Source organism: Callithrix jacchus, chromosome 10 (assembly GCF_049354715.1).
Source record: "Callithrix jacchus isolate 240 chromosome 10, calJac240_pri, whole genome shotgun sequence".
Taxonomy (NCBI): domain Eukaryota; kingdom Metazoa; phylum Chordata; class Mammalia; order Primates; family Cebidae; genus Callithrix; species Callithrix jacchus.
Window position 1 is genome coordinate 13,757,446 of NC_133511.1, and position 21,281 is coordinate 13,778,726.

Below are 21,281 nucleotides of genomic sequence, written 5' to 3' on the forward strand. Positions count from 1 at the left end.
GAGAGAGGAATGTTTGTTTTTCCCCTTCGTTGAACCATCATCATCCGCCCATCCGCTGAGCTGAGATTCACCTTAGGATTGTCTGTTGGACTAGGCTCTTTTGTGACCTAGCAGTGAAGGGGCCCTGTGCTGAGCTGCACAGGCTCGCTCTCTCTGGTGCTCCCGCTCTCTCTCTCTCTTTCTCTCTCTGCATTATTTATAGTAAACCATATTAGAACAGAGTGTTAAAGAGGAAGGATGAGTCATTCCCATTGAAACCATTGATGACATAAATAAAAGCAAAATGCTTACTATGTGTTTTGCGCAGTATTTAAGGCCAGGTTGTGCTAATTTGAATGCTCCCAAACCGGATCTGTGAAAGCATACATATGTGGGAAAAAATTCAGGTTTAACTAGAGGGAAGTTATTTACTGAAAATCCATTTCAGTATCTGCTTCCTCCCTTCTGTTTACTTCAGATCCACCTTCATATCATGCTTGTTGTTCTGGCTAACGAGAGGGAGTGGCTTATTCACCAGCTAAGGTTTGTTTATTTTTGGAAGGTTGAGGAATAGCACAGAGGTGTCCTCTAAGTGTCCCTGTCTCCATTCCTCCTCTTGCCACCTGTTGAGGAAGGCATTCTCCACCAGCTTTGCTTGCCTGGGCTCTCAAGGTGTCACAGGAATCACAGAATGTTAGAGCTTTAGCACGCTTGGAATCATTTATTTCAACATGCTCATTTAGGGAGGAAGAAGTGGAGGTCCAGAGAGGTTTTGTGATTTTCCTGAGGTCACACAAGCAGCTAGTAGCAAAACCAGCACCAGACCATATCCCTCACTCCCAGCCCACTTTAATTCGTCCTTCACAAGTCTGCCTGTGACTGTCCAGGTTTGTTCTCTGCTTCTGCCAAGGGGGAGGCAAGACTAGACTGTGACTTGAGGGTACTTTCAGATCTTTGTGAGGGATGCTGGGTGGTTTTGGCATAATGACTTGCTGCTGGAGCCCTCATTAACCTCTCTATTGGTCAGCCTGAGCAGACTAATGTACATCAGTTCCTTAGGCTTTACAGGCAATGCCCTATGTTATGGGTTTTGAGATACGGAGATTGATAAGACGTGGGACTTTCCCTTGGAGAACTTATACTTTGAACAGAAGAGTTAAAATATGTATGTTTATAACTATGACAGAGAATAGAAAATGGAAAGACTATGATAAATATATATATACTCAGAGTTGAAATGACTTCAGTCTGGAGTGATTCATTTTAAAGTTTAAAACCTTGTTGAGCACTTACTGTCTGCTGGGCACTTGGGTAGGCCCTGGGGATACTGCAATGAGCAAGACAGACAAGACGTCTCCCCTCCTGGGACTTTCCTAACCAGAGAGAAAGATCCTTAGTTAGCGGTTCTGCCCATAACTGTGTTAAGGGCGATTTTGATATGTGTTGGAATCCTGGATGAAGTAGCGCATGAGCAGGATATTAAAGGATAAGTAGGATTTGAAGATGGGACAGAAAGAAGGAAAATCGTGGTCAGGGCCAGGGGAGAAAATGAGGAATAACTTCCTTTGGCAGGAATGAGGGTGATTCATGCTGGAATGGTAGGCTGGGGTCAGACTGTGGTGCTATAAATGCGGGGAGAGAGATTAGAGGAGGCTAGTGTGAAGAATGGAGAGAAAACAGGCTTGAAGCCGGGCAGACCTGGGTTCAGATTTTCACGCTGCCACTTGCAAACTGTGTGATCTTGGCCATCAAGCACTGTGAACTGGCTGGGCGCAGTGGCTCACACCTATCATCCCAGTGCTTTGAGAGGCCAAGGCAGGAGGATTGTGTGAGGCCGGAAGTTTGAGACCAAGACTCCCATCTTTACAAAAAAAAAATTAATAAATCAGCTGGATGTGGCTGTGTGTGCCTATAATCCCAGCTTTTCCAGTAGCTGAGGAGAGAGGACTGCTTGAACCTAGGAGTTCAAGGCTGCGGTGAGCTATGATCATGCACTCCAGCCAGAGCAACAAAGTAGGACCCTATCTCTATTTAAACACACACACACACACACACACACACACACACACACCCCACCCATGAACTGTAGTTTGTTCATTCCTAAAGTGCAATTCTTGTGTGGGATATTCTGAGGATTTGGTGTAGTGTACTTAGCACACCCTGCACAGTGCCTGGAACAATGTAGTTGCTCAATAAACGTACCTGTTGTTTGTTTTTGGACTTTACCCTGGGGCAGTTGGAGCCTTAGAAGGTGTCTGAAAAGGAGAGTGTCGTGACTGGAGTGCTCAACACTGATGTGACATCCACGGGGCATGTATGTATCTGACTGCCCCTTGCTCCTTCCCTGCCTTCACCAGCCCGTCTGAAAAGGAGTTTAGAGGGTGATTAGCAGCGCCTAAGGAGACTTCTCCCCTGCATCTTGTACCTGGCACTCTACCAAGATTTGATGAAAGGACGTGAAATGGACCCTTGCCACCTCCTCTCGGTGGGCGGGGGAGCTGGGAGAGGGGGCCTGCGGAGAGGGGGTCTTTAGCTGTCAGGATCAAAGGAAGTGACACTCTGAAGCTGGTCTGCCGGACTGTTACCCGTCTCTCTGACTCTCTTTTAATAGAAACCCAGTCTTCTCGCTTGCCTCCCTGATAGCGGGCGGCGACGCTATCTCCCGCGGGCCAGTCTCGGCTGTGGTCGTAGCACTACGCAATGTCTGCAAACCGACAGTGGCACGGGGAGATAAGGGCCCCGACGTTGTGTAACGAGGGGCATGGGCTGTTTGCCCGAGTGGCTCCTGGCCCCTGGGTAACTGCTAACCTCAACGGAGGAGCGGGCCGGCCTTGGAAACGCCGCTCCAGGGCCCCTCGCTGGTTCCACGGATGCCTTTTTGTGGTTGGATAAAGGAAGCTCATGTGGGCCGCCCACAGCGCAGCATGTCCTTGGGCTACGGGTGTTTGGTTGTTTTGTTTTTCTCTCTTCTTTGTCTTTTTTTAAAAAAAGAAGTTGAAAGGGGGACAGCCTGGCTTGGCATCTACCACCTTTAACCCAAAACAAAATAAAACAAACAGTTCCTAAATAGAAATTAAACTTCAACCTGTGGTATAGACGTCCTCCTTCCCTTCCCGAAGCCCACTGGCCACTGGAGGCTGGCTCTAAGGAATGGGCTTTGGAGACTCTGGCTTGAAAAGGAGCCACGCCCACTTGTCTCACGTCCCAGCCTCTGGCTCCAGGAAGCCGTGGTGGAACATATATTGTACTTCATAAGCTGCCTTTCCCTCCCAGCTTCCTCAGCCACCCACAACCCTTTCAGATGAGCTGAGACCCGCACTGTGCCCTCTGCCCTCTTAGGGTGATGGAATCCAGTACCCTGGCATCTGGGGTTGCCCTGTTCTACATGATGGGAGATGGGCTGGAAGGGACTTAGAGGCTCTCCTGTGTTCCGTACCAGGCAGCTTCTCCTTGGACTCCCCCTTCCTGTAGCCAGGGGAAGGATGTAACTGTTCTTTGAGCAGGACGTTTCATTTTCAAGGTATTCTTAATGCCCCACCCTCCAGGAATTCTGCTCTGCGGGTGATATTTATAAGGTAATGGCATGGCTTCCTGATTTAGGCAGCAGTTTCTTGTCTGTGATTTTAGTTCCTCTCGTGATTCTCATAACCTCTCTCAGATATCTCCAGGACGATAAATTGTATATCGCTGTTTCAGCTGATCCCATCAAGGTGATTATATTCAGTGATGTAAACAGGAGGCTTTGGTCAGTTAGTAGAAGAACCAGGCTCTCACCTCCATTGTTGAAGATGTTAGGTTTCTACTAATCTGTCCACTGAGTGTCTCCATCCTGTTTCCATTGCACGCTGTCAGGTTATTTCCTTTGTTCTTGGCTGTCTGATTGCCCCCAGGGGCTGCAGTTATTTTAATTATTTTATTTATTGGCGGGAGTAGGGGATTGATTTCTCTCTTACCATTAGCTTGAATGGGTAGTCACGTCTAGGCTTACACATTGCTCCATGCCCACTGTAGGCATCTGGCTTAGAGATGGTCAGGGGAGAGAAGGTGGTGATTTAAAAGATTTGGAGGCGGTGGCTTACATTGATTTTAGCTTATCTAACCCTTTAGCTAGAGGCTGCTCTTCCCTCCAAGTGTCCAGCCAGCTGTAACTTAAAGCAACAGAGGAATGTATATCATCCCTTTTCTTGCATTAATTAGGTCTGAGAAATTCATTATTTAGAGGGATAAGAGCTCTGGAGGAGGTGGCTTTTGAACTAATTTAGAGATCTGAGGCCAGCTGTGTGATTCTCAGGTAGCAGGTGAGGGGGTGGGGGTTGATGGGAGGTGGTGAGACTGAGAGCAGGTGCCAGGGTCAGGCAGGGGAGCGAGCCCTCACCCCCATGCATCAGCCCAGAGCCCTGTTCCATCAAGTCCAGATCAGACACCCTTCTCCATGTGGAGCCCCAAGTTAGAAGTCCTGGGAGGAAGCCTCATTGCTCAGGATCATCTGGGAATGTTGCTTTCTGGGTTTAAAATACAGTCAGTGTTTAGATGAACGGCTGTTCAGGCACGTGGACTGGTTAGCCAAGAGTTAAATCCTGCATCCTGTTTGTATCCTCCAGCCAGTTCAGATTTTCCCACCTTGGAGCCCTGTGCTTTCCTGCCTTAGTGGGCAGAGTCTGGGGGACCTGTGGAATGTTCAGTGACTGAGGATTCTTGTGCAAATTCCAAAAACCTACCATGATGATGCTGTTCCAAAGCTGTGGTAGGCGGTGATTGAATGGAGTGTGTCGTGACCCCCAGGAATTCTTTAGAAGTTGTGTTTTTGATGCTACCTCTGATAAGTTGGGTTTTTAATTCGTTGGTTTATCCTGGAATGGAGGCCATGGCCGACAGCAAGCAGTACGTTTTCCATCTCAAACCAGCGCGCCCACAAACGCACCTCAAACCAGAGGTTCGGTGAAACTCTGTTTATCCTTACTATATGCTCAGGTATCTTCTCTTCCATTCTATCTTATTTCATTTAAGGACATTAACGAAGACCCACTAATGGATTGCCACCCATGGTTTGAGGAAGTCCCCCAACCAGTGAGGCCTTAGCCATGGATAGTCAATTCAGAAAATATTTACTGAGCATCAACTGTGTACCAGGTGGTTGCTAAATGCTATGGGGATAATGCAGAGAAATTAATAAATCCCTGTAAGAGCTCACTGTGAAACAGAAATGACAGCCATATACGTATGACTTTGTGTGTGTGTGTATATGTGTGTATGCATATATATATGTATATATATCAGACTGTATGGTCAGAAATTACATAAGTGAGGTATGGGGGAGCAGAGGAGAGGAATTGAATTTTGAATTTTGATTGAAGATTCAGGAGGGCTTCATGGAGGAGGTGGCATTTGGCCAGGTTTTGGAGAATGGCTAGGCTTTGGACAGTGGAGATAGGAGCTACCACTTTGAGGTAGGGGATGAGCTAAGGTGAGGTATGGGATGAGCTAAGGTGTGGCAGTGTATGAGTGGAGGCAGGTGCCCGTATACAGGCTAGTGTGCTGGCATGGGGAGATGGGCATGGGGCAGGAGCAGAGATCAAGCAGGGAAAGTGGATTGGGGCCAGGTCCTAGAATGATTTGAATACCAAGCCAGCATTCTGGACATTTGCAAGGCGTACTTGATAGGGGGTTGGATCAATCACTGAGATTTTATTGGAAGAGAAAACTGGGGAGGTCGTGAGACCATGTGCCTGCTCAGAATGCAGACTGAGGAGCCTTCTGCGGTCCCAGCCTTCTGTGCGCATTTAGTGGTGGGGGTGGGGGTGGTAGAGCCTTGCAGGCAGCCTGGCTTGGGCTCTTGCGGTTTGTCTGAAGTTCTCACACCTAAGTCTTGCCCTGCTCTGCAGAGCCTGCAGGTGAGCGACACTGAATGGGGCATTAGGCTAGTCACACACCTGTCCTTTTTCACATCCATGGTGTACCCTTCGCAAACATTATGCAGCAGTGCAAACTCAGCCTTGGGCCTCAGGGGAGCCGGGCGTGGTCAGGAGAGCAGGATTTGGAACGGAAATGCTTTTATTTTTGGCATTCACTCCTCCCCCACTCCCACTGCCACTTGGAGTGTCCTTGATTTTCTCTTGTTCAGCCTTCAAGACCTCCTCAAGTCAGGCTTCTCTGGAAAGCGCTGTCTGTCTTGGTGCTTGCTGACCTCCTCTTCTGTCTCCTGTGCCGTCTCTCGTTCGCACCGTTTGAGTATAAGCTCCGCTGCCTTCTTTGAGTTTAAGTTTTGTTCCCCCAGCCAAAACCTAAGTTCTGTAAGGATAGCGATTGTGGTTTATCCTCTCTCCCTCAGCTGTCTGCAGACACCATGCTGAACACATAGTAGGTGCTCAGGAAATAGTAGCTAATTGAGTGTGTACTGCGGACAAGGCGTTTTACTTGCATTGACACATCCCATCCTCACAACCGTGCGGTGAAGCCTGTTGAAAGGAATGCTTGGGTGCTTTCAGAGTTATTCTCTCCAGCTTCGGACCTCTCGATTCATTTGCACTAAGAGCTCCTCGGCTATGTTGTTGCTGTCCGTTCAAAGGTTGCTTGTGACCTCTTAGTTCTCAAGAGCATTGTATTAGGTTGGCGCAAAAGTAATTGCTATTTTTGACATTACTTTCAATGGCAAAAACTGCAGGTGCTTTTGTGACAACTAATACTTTCTTGGACTGCAGTATTGGCTCCATTTGAACCCTCCTGTCTCTGCCCACTTCTCCTCCTCCTTCTCCGGAGTTCACCCTGGAACTCCCTCCCTGGGGTGAGTGCTGTGTGGTACCTGGAACCCCTGGGATCTGTGTTTGAAGCCTGGCATTGCCCCTTTCTAAGTGGCACGCACTTTGGCCACCCCCCCCCGCCCCCGTCTCCCTGATTCTGCTTCATCATCGGCAAAACGCTGGTAGTTTCTCCTCTCACGGGAAAGGTGGTGGCTGTTAGTCTACATCTTTTGAAACTGAATGTGACCCTCCCTGCCTAATATAGATGCTTCAAAAGAAGATGACCTTACTGGTTCTCTTGTCTCCCCAGTCTCTTTCTTGACAATCTCGTGGTTTCCGCAAGCACCCCTCTGCGGTGATTTCCAGATCTCTCCCTCTAGTTATTTTTCGTTGTCTTTTCTTGTCTCTCACATATTCTCAGGTGTCAGAGACCTGAGCCTGTTGGGGAATGTCCTGGTTCTCTTCCTAGGGTTGTATCGTGGGGGAAGGACGGAGGAAGACAGAATGGCCTCGGGAACTTTTTGGATCTTTCCGAGTTGAGGCCAGTCTTGCAAGGATCTAGAACGTCATGTGTTTGAGCTAGTTCAACGCCATTCCTCTGGAATCATCTCCTGTGTCCTCATGTTCCCTGGGCTCTGCCCTCTCCCCAGGCACCCGGCTGCGGGCTTTGCCATCATCTGTGGTTCCTGCCTTCCCTTTGCTTTCCACATCCACCGTTTGCCTCTCCAGCCTACTTAACCAGATGGCTGTCCTGATTTCCTCACCAGCCTTCCTGCAGTGCCTCCCACCAGGGCTCATCACCACACTTCCCTGAGCAGAGTAGGGCTCTGACGGGGTTGCCGTCCTGCTCCAAAACCTGCCGTGGCTCACTATGGCCTATTCTAAAGAAGAAATGACAGATGTCTTAGTATGGCATTCAAAGCCATCTGGGATCCTAGGATTCCAGCTACATTTGCGCTCCTCTTCCCTTTCTCAGCATATTTCTTAGAATGTACACCCCTGAAGGCAGGGACCATCTTTTGCACATCTGTGCTGCAACCTTTCAGTCCACTCTCTAGCATATGGCGGCTCAGCATATGTTGCTGTTGAATGAACTCTCGCGCTTTCCTGCCCGTCCCAGAGCCTTCTCTGCTCATCTCAACAGGGCCGAATCCCTCATGCTCCAGCATCAATGCTTTCTCCTTCACGCATCCTGTCCTGAGGCATTCTTCCTCCTTGCATCCAGTTGGAAATAATACGTCCCTCTGTTGAACTCCCACACCAAAAGAGGTATAGATAAAGCCAGATGTTTTTTTTTTTTTTTGAGACAGTCTTACTCTTTGCCCAGGCTGGAGTGTAGCGGCATGAACTAGACTCACTGCAGCCCGTTTCTCTTAGGTTCACGTGGTTCTCCTGTCTCAGCCTCCCAAGTAGCTAGGCTTATAGGTGCCGACACCCATGCCTGGCTAATTTTTGTATTTCTAGTAGAGATGGGGTTTTCCCACGTTGGCCAGGCTGGTCTCGAACTCCTCGCATCAAGTGATCTGCCCGCCTCGGCCTCCTAAAGTGCTGGGATTATAGGCGTGAGCCACAGCGCCCCGCCTGGACCTTTCATTATTGGTATTTCTGTTTATTTCTTCCCTAAGAAACTGTACGTCTTTGTGGGTAGTATCTGGAGTCCTATTCAGTTATACAGCCACCCTTTGTCCACTGCTCCCTTCAGAGTTTAGTGCCCTGGACATCATAGGTATTCAGTGCCTCTTGCTGGCTTGGGAATAGGAGGATGCCTAGTGGACAGGGGTGTTCCTCTGAAGCTGGGGTGAATATCTACATTGTGGGAAGGGGTTAACTACTCAGGCAGTACTGGTGCGGAGTGGTGCCAGAAGCAGGCCCAGACTCAGGTATTGTCAAAGCAGAGTCATCTTTGCTCTGAAGCTTTTTCTTTTATCTTTTCTTTTCTTTTTAATTGGGGGAAACCTTGTCCTAATTGGCATCTTTATTGTGGTGGGAATAGGCCAGGCAGGGCTGGGGGAGTGTGAAGTCTGTGTGAAGGGAGGTGGCCGGGGGCCCCCCACACAAGGCCTGATTGTGCAGGATAGGTATGAACACATTGCAGTGTGTGTGCACCTGCAGGGTGACGGCGAGCCCCGCAGCTGGGTCCTCTTTTCTCCTTCCTCACCCCACTCAGTACCCAGCTGACTGGGCCACATCGAAGTAAGAGGCAGTGGAAGAGCCTTGATGAAGAGCTTTGCTGGGAGTGGCGGGCAGGGATCTGCGGGGAGCGTCGCTGGTTCACAGCTAGGGCTTTCCCATGACTGATTCCCTGTGAAGCGCAGATCCTGGAGGGACAGGCAGGTGTCTGATCTTTGGCAGGCAGGGACGGTCTCATTTGTCCATCGTAGGTATTCAGTACCACTTGCTGGTTTGGTTAACCCAGTTGTTATACCACTGTATTGATTTTTCATGCCATTTTCTTCAGGAAGATTGGAAGATCATTGAGGGCAGGACTGTGACCTTTTCTTTTCTCTACCAACCTGGCAGATAGCACAGTGTGATGATCCACCATATGTTTGATGGGTTGAATTGTAGAGGAGGTCTCTGATCCCAAAGATGAGGGAGAATATCAGTCTGCTCCAGACTGCCTGTGAATCCTCCTCTCTCCAACTTGGGCTTGGCCAATGGGAGATGGAGGCTGCTGAAGTAGCTGGCAGGGAGGCAGAGAAGATGATGACCTAGCTACGGTCCTAATGTACCCATCAGGGAATCATCTTTCTGCATCTGAGTTAGTCAACGTGTTGTGCGTTCTTTGCAGAATTTGTGAACCTGGTATGAGTAGAAAACAGAGGTGAGAGAGGCTAGGAGGTCTGGCTGCTTCCCCTCTAGATTTTGCAGATAGGAGGTCTGGCTGCCCCCACTCTAGACTTTGCAGGTAAATCCCAAGGTGTTTGCCATGTAGAGGTTCAGAGGTTTTAGAGGCATCCAGATAGCACGCGTGGGTCTCTGCCTCTGCTTGAGGCCTCCCTGGGGTGGCCATCCAGGCTCAGGGCAGGAAGCCACTGATTCTGGGTCACTTGCCTGCTCTTGCGTGCTGCTGCTGCGATTGTACCTGCAATGTATCCATAAGGGACATGCAGAGGTCATCTAGGTCATCTCATGGCTCTCAGGCAAGAAAAGTAGCGTTATTGCTCTCATGTCCACTTTATGGATAAATGACTAAGGTCTGCAGTGGTACCATGGCTATTCCAGCCGTTAAATTTGGCTTCCTGTTCTTCCGTTCCCGGCCAGGTTATTCTGTGGATGGTTAGGGGAGGGATCTTGCCTTGGCTAATGAGGTGTATTTTCTGTGGGGTGAGGTGATTTTTGTGTCTTAGGTGTCTTTGGCCTGAGTGTGTTGGGGAATGTCCTGGTCCTCTTCCTAGGGTTGTAATGGGGAGGAAGGATGGAGGAAGACAGAATGGCCTCTGGAACTTTTGGCTCTTTCTGGGTTGAGGTCTTGTCTGGCAAACTCCGGCAGCCTGCTGGCATGGAAAGCAGGGTACGGATGCCTGGCCTAGCTAGGGAAGCTTCCTCTCTCCCCTTTGCTGCCCCCCTTTCCACCCCCATCATAGACACGTCTGGACTTTCTGGTGGTGAGAAGATGGTTTTGGAGGGCTGGGTTGAGGTCTGGGCAGGCAAGAGCTTCCAAATGTGTGGCTTCGATTCTCAGCCTTTTCATCCCTCAATCCTGGGAGACTCATTTTAAAACTTTAAAAAGGGTTTCATTCTATTGAATGCTGTGTGGGAAGTTCCTTTGCTGTTGTGGAGAGACCTGAAACCCCCTTCAGTTTCCTGGACAGGCTGGGAGGGTGTACCCATGGCTTCCCTGCTGCCCGATTCCTGGAAGATACTAATATCCCTCCCAAACCCTCAATTTGTGTCTGTTGTTTTCTGTAGCATTTTGTCTTTGTGAGAAATTTTAAGAATCATATATATGGATTTTTGGTTTCCACTTATTTATTTTCCCCCCGGAGTTTCAGATTTCATCCTTCTCCACCCCTTCTGCTGCCTTAAGGTGGGGCTAGTGCAAATTGCAGTAGGTGTAGTGGGATGGTTAAAAAGAGCTGTACATCCTTATACCACGTGACACACACTAAGACAATGAACCTTCTTTAGTAAAGACCCTTTCAGCTGGGTGCGGCGGCTCACGCCTATAATCCCAGCACTTTGGGCGGCTGAGATGGAGGATTGCTTGAGCCCTGGAGCATTGCTTCACCAGCCTGGGCAGCATGGTGAAACCACATCTCTAAAAAAATAAAATAAAATATAGCCAGGGGTAGTGGCATGCACCTATAGTCCCAGCTACTCAGGAGGCTGAGGCGTGAGAAGTGCTTGAACCTGAGAGGTGAAGACTACAGTGAGCTGAGATTGCACCACTACACCTCAGCGGGGTGACAGAGTGGGACTCTGTCTCAAAAAAAAGACAAGACAAGACAAGACAAGACCATGTTCTCATGTCTTTCTATTCCTCTCCTCCACCCACTTGCCTGAACTCTCAACTCAGCCTGTGGATGTTCGTTCTATAAATGCTAGTGCTGAGTGGTCATGGTAGATGTCTCAGCAGGTCCTGGGGCTTTGGCTTGTGTTTCTCTATACTTGTGAATATGGTTGCCATTTCTGCTCTTCTTTGTGCTTGCTTTTTCTTTCCTTTCCCCAATCTTCCCTCCCTCCCTCCCTCCTTACTTCCCTCCCTCCCTCCCTCCTTACTTCCCTCCCTCCCTCCCTCCTTCCCTCCCTCCCTCCCTCCCTCCTTCCCTCCTTCCCTCCTTCCTTCCTTCCGCTTTCCTGTTTGAAGTATATGGCTGCACCTAGCATGACACAGTTCCTATTTATCCCTCAGACTTGCTGGGACAGTCTCCTCTGTGCGCCGCCACTGAGGGTGGGTTCCAGTGTCCCAGCCCACTCCCCTTCCTCTTGTTTTTGTCCAGTTGGCTGGACAAAGAGAACAAAACCAAATGGCCTCCCCTCCCCCTCTCCTAAACCGGTCAAGCGGTGGTGTTCTGGGGTGATTTTCCCTGCAACCGTTTAAACAAGTGCTTTGATGCTTACGAGTCGTTGGAGTGACCAGGCCTGTGTGCCCCTTCTCGCTGACACCCTTAGACCAGGCTGGGCCTCACCCTTTGTCTCGCTGCCCCTTGGTGCCCAGTGGGCGTGGGCAGTAGGGCTGAGCAGAGAGGCCGAGGCCGTGCTGGCCGACAGCTCTGTTACAGTGGAGTGGAAGGAGGTCCCAGCCAGAGGGGCAGGTCACACAGGCCTCTTCTATTTACAGTGCTCTCTTTCACGGCCCCACTGAAACAGGAGCCCCGAGAGGCTCCGGTGAAAGGGCACTGTGTTTGTGCATTCAGGCCTTCCAGGGCTGGCTACAAAGGTGGGGGCACCCGGAGCACTGAAGGGGCTTTTTGTCATTGGTAGTTTGGCTTAGGGGAGAAGCGAGGGGGAGCCAGTGTGGGAGCTGCCTTCAGGATTGTGAGCAAGTGCCTGTTTAGACAGCTCCAGGCTGCTCCTTAAAACCTATTTTGTGGTCTGGGGTTGGGGTGGGGGCATACTGCCTCGATCCTCTTGTTGTGTGGAGCAAGTGATTGCTCTCTCCTTGTGTTCTCCAGATGGTTCTGCTGTCCTCACACCAGCCATGGTTGAGGAGACCCGCTCTCCCCGACTCCTCCTCTTCTCTCCAAAGAGAAGTTTCAGGGACAGCAGTGGACTTCTGTGGGGTCTTTGTTCCTTGTAGCTTTCATTTCTCCATTCTTCTTCTCCCCAGTTATCTTGCTGGGCCTTAGTTTGTGCATCTCTAAAATGGGCTGGGAGGTGCCAGTCCCTACCTAATATATAGGGCCATTGTAAGGCTTAGGTCAGATAACTCATGGGGTTGGCTCACACAGGGCTCTCTCCTTTCAGACTGATCAGGCCATGGACCTTTTATGAGTCTGAGGACCCAAAATAAAGACCCCACTTTCTAGTTCCCCCAATCCTCCTTCCACCTCTCCCTGGCTCTTGGGGATTCCTTGGGCTTGTCCCCTTCTGGTCTCCATTGTGTGATAAGGGAAGAGAAAGAATTCTCCAGAAGTGTATTTGAAAGATTAAAGTTTGAGGTTGTAGAATATGTGAAAACACACACACACACCACACCACACCCCAAAACCACCCTTTTAAAGGAGATTAAAAGAGCAGCAGTGCCTGCCCTACATGGGTAAACTGTGACAAGCCTGATAATGCAGACTTCACCGGCCTGCCTTACTTCGGTAGCTGAGTCCACATGGCGAGTTAAGGTCCCACGTGTTTCTGCCTTTGCACTTTAATTGTATCTTCAGGACTATATTTTCAGAACCGGAACTCACAGCCGCAGGTTAGCAGTGGCACAGAATGGTTCAATGTAGGCCTCTCCCAGAGAGGCGTGGGTTGTCTGAAAAGTTCTGGGTGGTCTGTACTGTGGAGAGGCGAACACCGTATTTCGGGGGGTGTTGCTGCTTCCCTGCTCCAGAGGGGCGGGCTTCCTTTTCAGCGTTTTGTTCCCTGGTTCCCCTGTCTTCCTCCACTACGCTCACCACTGCTGCTGCTCCCAAGGGACAACTCCCCCTCTTGTCCTTGCCCATCTTTTAGGGGGGCGGTGAATAATCAGCAAGGCACTTAGAAGCAACAGGACTCCTAGAAGGAGAAGGGCCCAAGGATGACAGAGCATTGCCCTGAAAGGTAGAACTAGGACCAGACTCCGAGACTCTCTTTAGCATATTCTCACTTCTCAGGCCACTCCTGTGTCCAGTACCTGGAAGCAGCTGGAGCTTGTAGAAGAAAGATGGTAAAGACGCGGTCCAGGAAGTTTTCCCGTTCAGCCAGCACTGATTTCCCTGCTGCCTGGTTTCTCAGGAGGCCTAATCTGTAAACAGAGTAGAAAGCTTTATTTATGCCCTTTCACCTGTGTCCATTTTCTAGATAGTTTCAACATAGTTTTTAAAAAAGGCATCACACCAGCTCTTGGAGACAACGTGCCGTATGCACGTATTGGTGTTGGGTGGAATGAAACTGAATTGTCCACGGACATTTTTTCCTTTCCGTATTTGTGTGCTTGGAACAGTGGCCACATCATTGGTTCAGACTTTGAACCCTCTTCTGGTTAGGCTTTTGGTAGGAAAAGTAGGAAGGAGGAGGTAGCTTTCAGGGAGAGCCATTGCTGGGCTCGAGAAGTTTCTTTTTGGGATCAAGCATGGTTGCTAATGGTCCGTACAGTGCTTTTGTGTGAATTTAAAAAGGTACCCTTGTTGTGGGTGGATGTGGCTTTTAACTAGGGTCTGTCCCTTGGTGAGCTGGTTGGGGCTGGATCTCAAACCTGTTTGCCCCTCAGTCAGAAGCAGGAGGTCCCTAGACCCAGGGGTTTCAATGGTTGGAGTGGCTGTGAACTGAAAGCTGTCCTGGTGGGATGTTTTGAGCTATCAGTTCAAAGTTTCCAAAGGCCGAGGCCTCTGGGATCGCTTTCACTGATCATTCAACCAGCTTATGTGCCCCATTAGCCCAGAGGACCCTCCAGGGTGCTTCACACTGGGCTGCAGGTCACAGGCCTCCATACCAGAGAAGCTGGGGGCCTGTCTGAATGTTCTAACATCCATAAAGCTGCCTGCAAATGTGAGGTGGGGTTTATGGCACCCTTTTAGCATGACTGTCTCTTGTGACCAGGGCCAAGAAAAATAGCACAAAGAGGTAGGAGTGGTGAGGAATGAGGATGCATATGCACGCGCCCTGCAGTCTTAGTCAACGCATCTTTAGGGTTTAGTTTAGAAAACCACGGCATCTTATGTAACCAATTTCTATCTTTTTTTTTTTTTTTTTTTCTTGAGGTGGAGTCTCACTCTGTTACCAGGCTGGAGCACAGTGGCGCGATCTCGGCTCACTGCCACCTCTGCCTTCTGGGTTCAAGCGATTCTCTTGCCTCAGCCTCCCAAGTAGCTGGAACTGCAGGCACGCGTCACCACGTCTAGCTAATTTTTGGTATTTTTAATAGAGATGGGATTTCACCATGTTAGCCAGATGGTCTGGATCTCCTGACCTCATGATCTGCCCACCTCATCTCCCAAAGTGCTGGGATTACAGGCGTGAACCACCGCACACGGCCACCAATTTCTTATACATAGAATGTGGAGTGGGGAGAAAGAGGTATGCAAACAAGGCACAATTGGGACCTTCGCAAGAGACCTCCTTCACTCAACCACTTTCTCATACTTTTACTCACTGATGCAGGGTCTTTTGAAAGCAACTACGGAGGCTCAGGCCTAGGGGCAAGGAGATTAAACCCTAAATCCCCTTTACCTTAGCGGGCTTGGGTGCTGTGTGGACAAGACTCTGAAGCACCCACAGGAAGCAGACCAAGCTCTGAGAATAATTTCCATTTAACTAATTATTATTCTTACTCCAATAGATTTGAAATCTATTGAACTTTTCAGGGTCCCCTAGCTTTTTAAATGTTTCAAGTGTATTCTCTCTGATAGGTTACCTTTTCTCTCCCTGTAGGCTATAATTAGTGTCCTTTACACAAAATTGGCTTAGAATTGGATTTAGAGAAGATAAGAATCAAATTACCAGTATTTATCTTGTAAATTCCAAAAGATCTACTTAAGACACTGTATTAAAAAAGGAGCATGAAAGAAAAGTTTATTCTATGAAAAAGTAAATTCCTCATGGTCTGAGCAACCAGGGATATTTTCATATCAAAGCTCCAGACTTTCCTTCGAGGCACCTAAAATTGCCTTTTCCCTTGTCTCTAGTTTTTATCTCCAGTTGAGCTTCTGAAATATGTTGCCGGGCTTTGGATATTGGAGAGCCGATGTGGTTTCGGCTTTCATTAAAATTTGGAGGTTTTGACTTATCTATTATTTCTGATTTGTGGTAAGACATAAACCTCTAAAATATGCTGTCTTAAAGAGATACACACACATTTTATCTTGGCATTTTAAGTTATTAAGCTGTTGAAAGATGGGAGAATAGACCTCTGTGGTCTCCTGTGTGCTTCCTCGTCCTAAAATGTCAGCATGCTGGTTTTCATGTGCTGCCTAGTACAGTAAGTCCCCAGCAGATTTAAAGAAGGTTGTGTCAAAAAATACGCTTATGTTTTTCACAGAGTTGTCTCATAAAGGCACCGGGCAGTCATGGCATATTGACACTGCTCATAAACTGGGCCGCCGCATTTCTTGCACCCTAGGAACCCTTTATCCAGGTGCACTTCTGGGGTTCAACCAAAACCGCACACCCCATCAAGTAAGGAAACTTGAGGGGTTGCAGCCCAGCGTTTTACTGGCACTTTTGCAACTGCGTGCCCTGGCGTGGCTTTCCTCTTCAACAGCATTGTTAATTTCAGTTTTCTCATCTAATTCTGTCTTTTTTCTTTTTTGGTTTTGATGAGAATGCTGGATACCAAAGCATAAACGATGGATTCCTTTTAAAAGAACAAAAATATATTTTGTGAGCAATTTCACTTCATGGAGTATATGTGTGTGTGTGTGTGTATGTGTGTGCGTGTGTGTACATGTGTGTGTATATACATACACACATGCATGCATGCACACACATACACACACACCCTAAATAATTGAAAGCAAGAACTTGAACAGATATTTGTATGACCATGTTTATAGCAGCATTAGCTAAAATAGCCAAAAGGTAGAAATAATTCAAATGTTCATTGACCCATGGATAAATAGACAAAATGTGGTATAGACCTATAATGGAATAGTATTCAGCCTTAACAAGGAAGGAAATTCTGACACATGCTACAACACAGATCAACTTGGAGGACATCATATGAGGTGAAACAAGCTAGATAGCAAAGGACAGAGAATGTATGGTTCCATCTATATGAGGTACCTATGCTTATATAAAGCAAATTTGTAGAGAGAGAAAATAGAATAGATGTTGCCAAGAGCCGGGGAGAGAGGGGAATGGGGAGTTAAGTTTGAGTGGGTACAGCGTTTCAGCTGGGTAAGATGAAAAAGTTCTGTGGCTGGATGGTAGTGATGGCAACATAACATCACGAATGTATTAAATGACACTGTGTACACTTACAAACATTAAGATGGTAACTTTTAGTTACATAGTTTTATTACAATAAAAATGTATTTCATGCTAATTGCAATACCTGACATTTGAGACAACAAATTTTTAGAAAATACTGAGAATATCATACTGATAAAAACCCTCTGCTAATTTTTTTAAACACGTATTGCCTGTGCTCTTGAGTATCAGCGATCACTCTAGCATTGCCCTTTAACTGTCATGATGGGTATTGCTAAAGTGATCTTTATTAGGTGCTATCTCTCAAGTGGTATGATTACTTGTTGAGGTCTTCTGTTGGTGTTTGTCATGTGATTCTAGAAAAAAAAAAGTCTCCCTTTTCAGCTCTGAGACTTTCTCCATTTGGCTTCTTCCCAGAGGGAAATTAAGGAAAATCTTCCACTCTGATTTTTCTTTTTTGCAGTTAAATAATTAAATAATATCTGTGGTCTTACAACACAGGGAGGTTTCAGTGAGGAAGAAAATTCAATTACATTTGCAAAATGTCTGGAAATTATGGGAGAGGTAGTTCTGTTTTTAGACTTGGTACTTATGTGGTCAGGTTTTTAGAGGTTTTATATGCACCATCTGCGATGGGCCTTGTCTCCTCCTGCAACTGGCAGAGATGTAGCCAGAGACTTTGTGAGCTTCTCAGCAGCATCTTTTTCCTGCTCTTCCTTCCCTTCGTCTTTGTTTGGTTTTTATTCACATGAAAATGTAAAGACTCATAAGGAAATTCAAAGTGAAAATCTATGCCCAAATAAGTCAGGATCTCAAGATGAAAATATAAGTTCTGGAAATGGAAGTTTCCTCTGCCCCCGTGGTGGTATCATAGCCAGCAGCCTCGTTCTGTGCTTTTGAAGGTTTAATGGCCTGCACGTGAAGGTAGAGGCGCACCATATATATAGTACCAGGCGTGTGGGCGCGCTGGCACGGATCTGAAAAAGCTTAAGTTTGGCATTTCTAGGTTTATTTTAAACTTACAACCTTTAACGCCAGACACAGAGCTTCTTTCCCACTTAATGTAACTATACATTGATTGCTTTTAATTAGTGTTGGATCTTTTTTGGTGTTTTGCAGCTTGGGATATATAAAAAGTCTGACTTACATTAAAAAAAAAAAAAGCTAACTCCTGACATTCTCACGAGTCTTGCAAAAACCAGCATGGGAGCCTTAGAAATCCTAACCTCCTTGTCCTTTTTATTTTTATCTTGAGTCAGGTGGGCCGAGAAGCAGGGAAGAGTCCAGTGTAACATACCTAATAGATAGAAGTAATTTCCTTGGACTGTTTTGTCAGAAATTAAGCATCTGTGTTTAGATAAAGGTGGTGGTGGGTTGGATTTTCATAGCGTAAACATAGCTGCTGAAGATCAATAATATCAAATAATGGGTTCTTGGAGAGGGGAAAAGGAAATGGACGAGGGGTCTTTTCATTCAATAGTTTGGAAATGCTGATTATTTGTGGTTTTCAGCCCAGAATTCTTCATATTTGCTTGCAAGCCTCTATGGTGCTGCCGAATTCTACAGTAAATATTTCAGACATCCCCAGCCCTGTTCTCCTTTCCCTGCAGTAAATTACATATTAAAGTAGCCTGGTAACTGAGCACTGGTTGCTGTGAGATAAGGGCTGAGAAATCAATATGTTTGCCATGTGGCTGCTTGTTTATGACACCTGCCTCTAGAACAGTTGAGCAATGTTCTGTTTGTTAAGGCTGCATTTCAGAAGCTCGTATCCTCCTAGAACAACCGTGATCTTACTGGGGAGAGAGAGGTGCTACAACAGATATTGATTTTAGTTTTTCTAAGTATGGAATTACACTTCTAAATAGTGGTCTTATAGCCCATGATTTTTTTCCCCATGAGGAGGAGATGGAGATACTCTGAATATATACATACACACACACACACATATATAAAATAAATCTATTTTATAATGTTTATGATGTGGTCAGTTAAAAAAGGAGTATAGTTTATAATAAGGAAGTCTACACTTCCTTATTATTTAGATTTATCTCCTCTTTTGGCACCTGACTTAAAAAAAAACTAGTAACAAGAAACATAGCAGCTGCTGGGAAGCATGCATTTTAATCTAAGTCTCCAGTGTGGTTTTAGTTTAACTAGTGGATGATACTGTAGTCTCATGGCTTAGCCTGCTGGTGAGTCAGTGGTTCTTAAAGCTGTGTGGTGTCAGCTCAAGTGTGTGGTGTGCGTGCATTGGAGGGTGAGGGGCTATGATGAGGTAGTCAGCTTTGGAGAGAGAAGGAAGACAGCCCAGGTCTTCTTGACTTGGCCTTCCATTTTGGAAAACAGGAGCGATTATACAACTTATCTTCTTGCCTAAGGGATTCGGTAGAAAAAATAATACATTTCCAAACACATTGCTTCAAAGTCAATGAACTTCAAAGTGTAAAGCATGCATTGTGGGCCGGGTGTGGTGGCTCACACCTGTAATCTCAGCACTTTGGGAGGCCAAGGCAGGCGGATCACGGGGTCAAGAGATGGAGACCGTCCTGGCCAAAACATAGTGAAACCCTGTCTCTACTACAAATACAAAAAACTAGCTGGGTGTGGTGGCACGCGCCTGTAGCCCCAGCTACTCGGGAGGCTGGGCAGGAGAATCACTTGAAACTGGGAGACAGAGGTTGCAGTGAGCTGAGACTGTGCCACTGCACTCTAGCCTGGCAATAGAGCGAGACTCCATCTCAAAACAAACAGACAAACAAACAAAAAACATGCATGTGTTGGTGCCCTTGTGGGTGCCCATGACACATACTCTTCAATGTTCCTGTGCCTTCCTGAGAGGTATCTGTCTTTCTCAACCCTAGGTGTGTCCTCTGTCCTAGCGGATTGATACATGCACCGTCAGGTCCTCCTTAAAAGATTTGAAAAGAAACATGAGCTCTCTTTTAGAGCACCCAGAAGCAGTCACATTCTTGAGTTGCTGCCCTGCACTGGGAGTCCCGTGGACTGGGGACATGATCTCTTAATGACACTAATGTATTCTGAGATCTGATTTTTTTGTTTGTGTATTTTTTAACCCAGATTGGCAGGTTCTCCTTAATCAATAGTGGCAAAATGTCTCTTTCCTTTCTCCATGTAACACTAAATGGCTTATCCAGTCATCTCTCTCTGCTCGTGGTCAGCCCAAGGTGACACTGAAAATTGGATGGAGGGGCTGGGCGCGGTGGCTCACACCTGTAATCCCAGCACTTTGGGAGACTGAGGTGGGTGGATCACCTGAGGTCAGGAGTTTGAGACCAGCCTGGCCAACATGGTGAAATCCTGTCTCTACTAAAAATACAAAAATTAGCTGGGCATGGTGGTGTGTGCCTGTAATCCCAGCTACTCTGGAGGCTGAGGCAGGAGAATTGCTTGAACCAGGACCCAGGAAGCAGAGGTTGCAGTGAGCTGAGATCACGCCCTGCACTCCAGTCTGGGCTACAGAGTAAGACTCTGTCTCAAAAAAAAAAAAAAAAAGCTGGATGGAGGTAGGCTGGGGTAGGAGGACGTGGTGATTTTGGCTGCACCAGGTCAAAGCTGGGGAAACCGAAGCTATATGTGCACAGCCGGTTGAAAGGCTGTGTGGGGATCCAATGATTCAAGTGAAAATACTCTTTCTTTACCACCTGCTCTGCCCCCTACTCCCCAGTAATATAGTAGGCATGGGGGTTGACTTATGTTGAGGGGGCTAGTATGTATTCGATATTTCATCTAATTTTTGTATCCCTGAACTGCCTGGATGACAAAAGTGTTTGAACCAAGACCGATTTGAGCAAGTATTTTATCCTCCCTCTCGGGAGAATAGGCATAGAACAGTGTGGGGATTTGGAGGTGCTGGCAAGGCTGGCCCCTTTCCTCTTGAGTTTACTCAGGCACAGATAGAAAAAGATGTAACTCGGTGAGGTCCCTTCCAGTTATTTTAGTTTTGGGGGAAGACTTTTGTCAAATAGTACGGAGAACGGTTGTGACTGACCTTTCTGATGGGCCCTTTTGTAAGATGCTGCACATTTCACTTTATGGAATTACTAACCTTTTATCAGACTGGGATACTTACGAACATACAGCTGGGCCAGACAGTGGCTGTCAGAATCCGCTCTTCTAAAGATCAGTGATCTACTGCTTTCACAAAACTTAATGCTGACTTGGGAAATCCAGACAGCCCCTAGCATGGTGAGTGACCTAGAGTGGTTTGTAATGGGGAGATACTCATGGCAGCCAGCATGTCGGGGGTCCACAGTGGGGTTCGTAGCCAGAAAGTTGCAAGCTGGTTGTTTTGTTTTTGTTTGTTTTGAGTCAGGGTCTCACTCTGTTGCCTAGGCTGGAATGCGGTGGTGTAATCTCAGCTCACTACAACGTTGCTTGCCCTCCCTGGCTGAAGCAGTTCTCCCACTTCAGCCTCCCAACTAGCTGGGATTACAAACATATGCCACCGCATCCTGCTAATTTTTAAAGTTTTTGTAGAGATGAGGTTTCACTGCATTGCCTAGGCTGATCTTGAACTCCTGGGCTCAAACAGTC

General features: G+C 47.3%; 1 protein-coding gene and 1 long non-coding RNA gene across 2 annotated transcripts in view; one reads left to right on the forward strand and one right to left on the reverse strand.

Annotated features, from left to right (window-relative positions):
• ZBTB16 (zinc finger and BTB domain containing 16) overlaps positions 1 to 21,281 on the forward strand; it is a 200,585-nt gene that overhangs the window by 19,530 nt on the left and 159,774 nt on the right. The window lies entirely within an intron of this gene.
• Positions 9,148 to 21,058, reverse strand: LOC144578042 (uncharacterized). Its single transcript, XR_013523058.1, has 2 exons — positions 20,818 to 21,058; positions 9,148 to 13,602 (listed from the first exon to the last, which is right to left on the reverse strand). It is a non-coding gene; the product is annotated as an uncharacterized LOC144578042 (long non-coding RNA).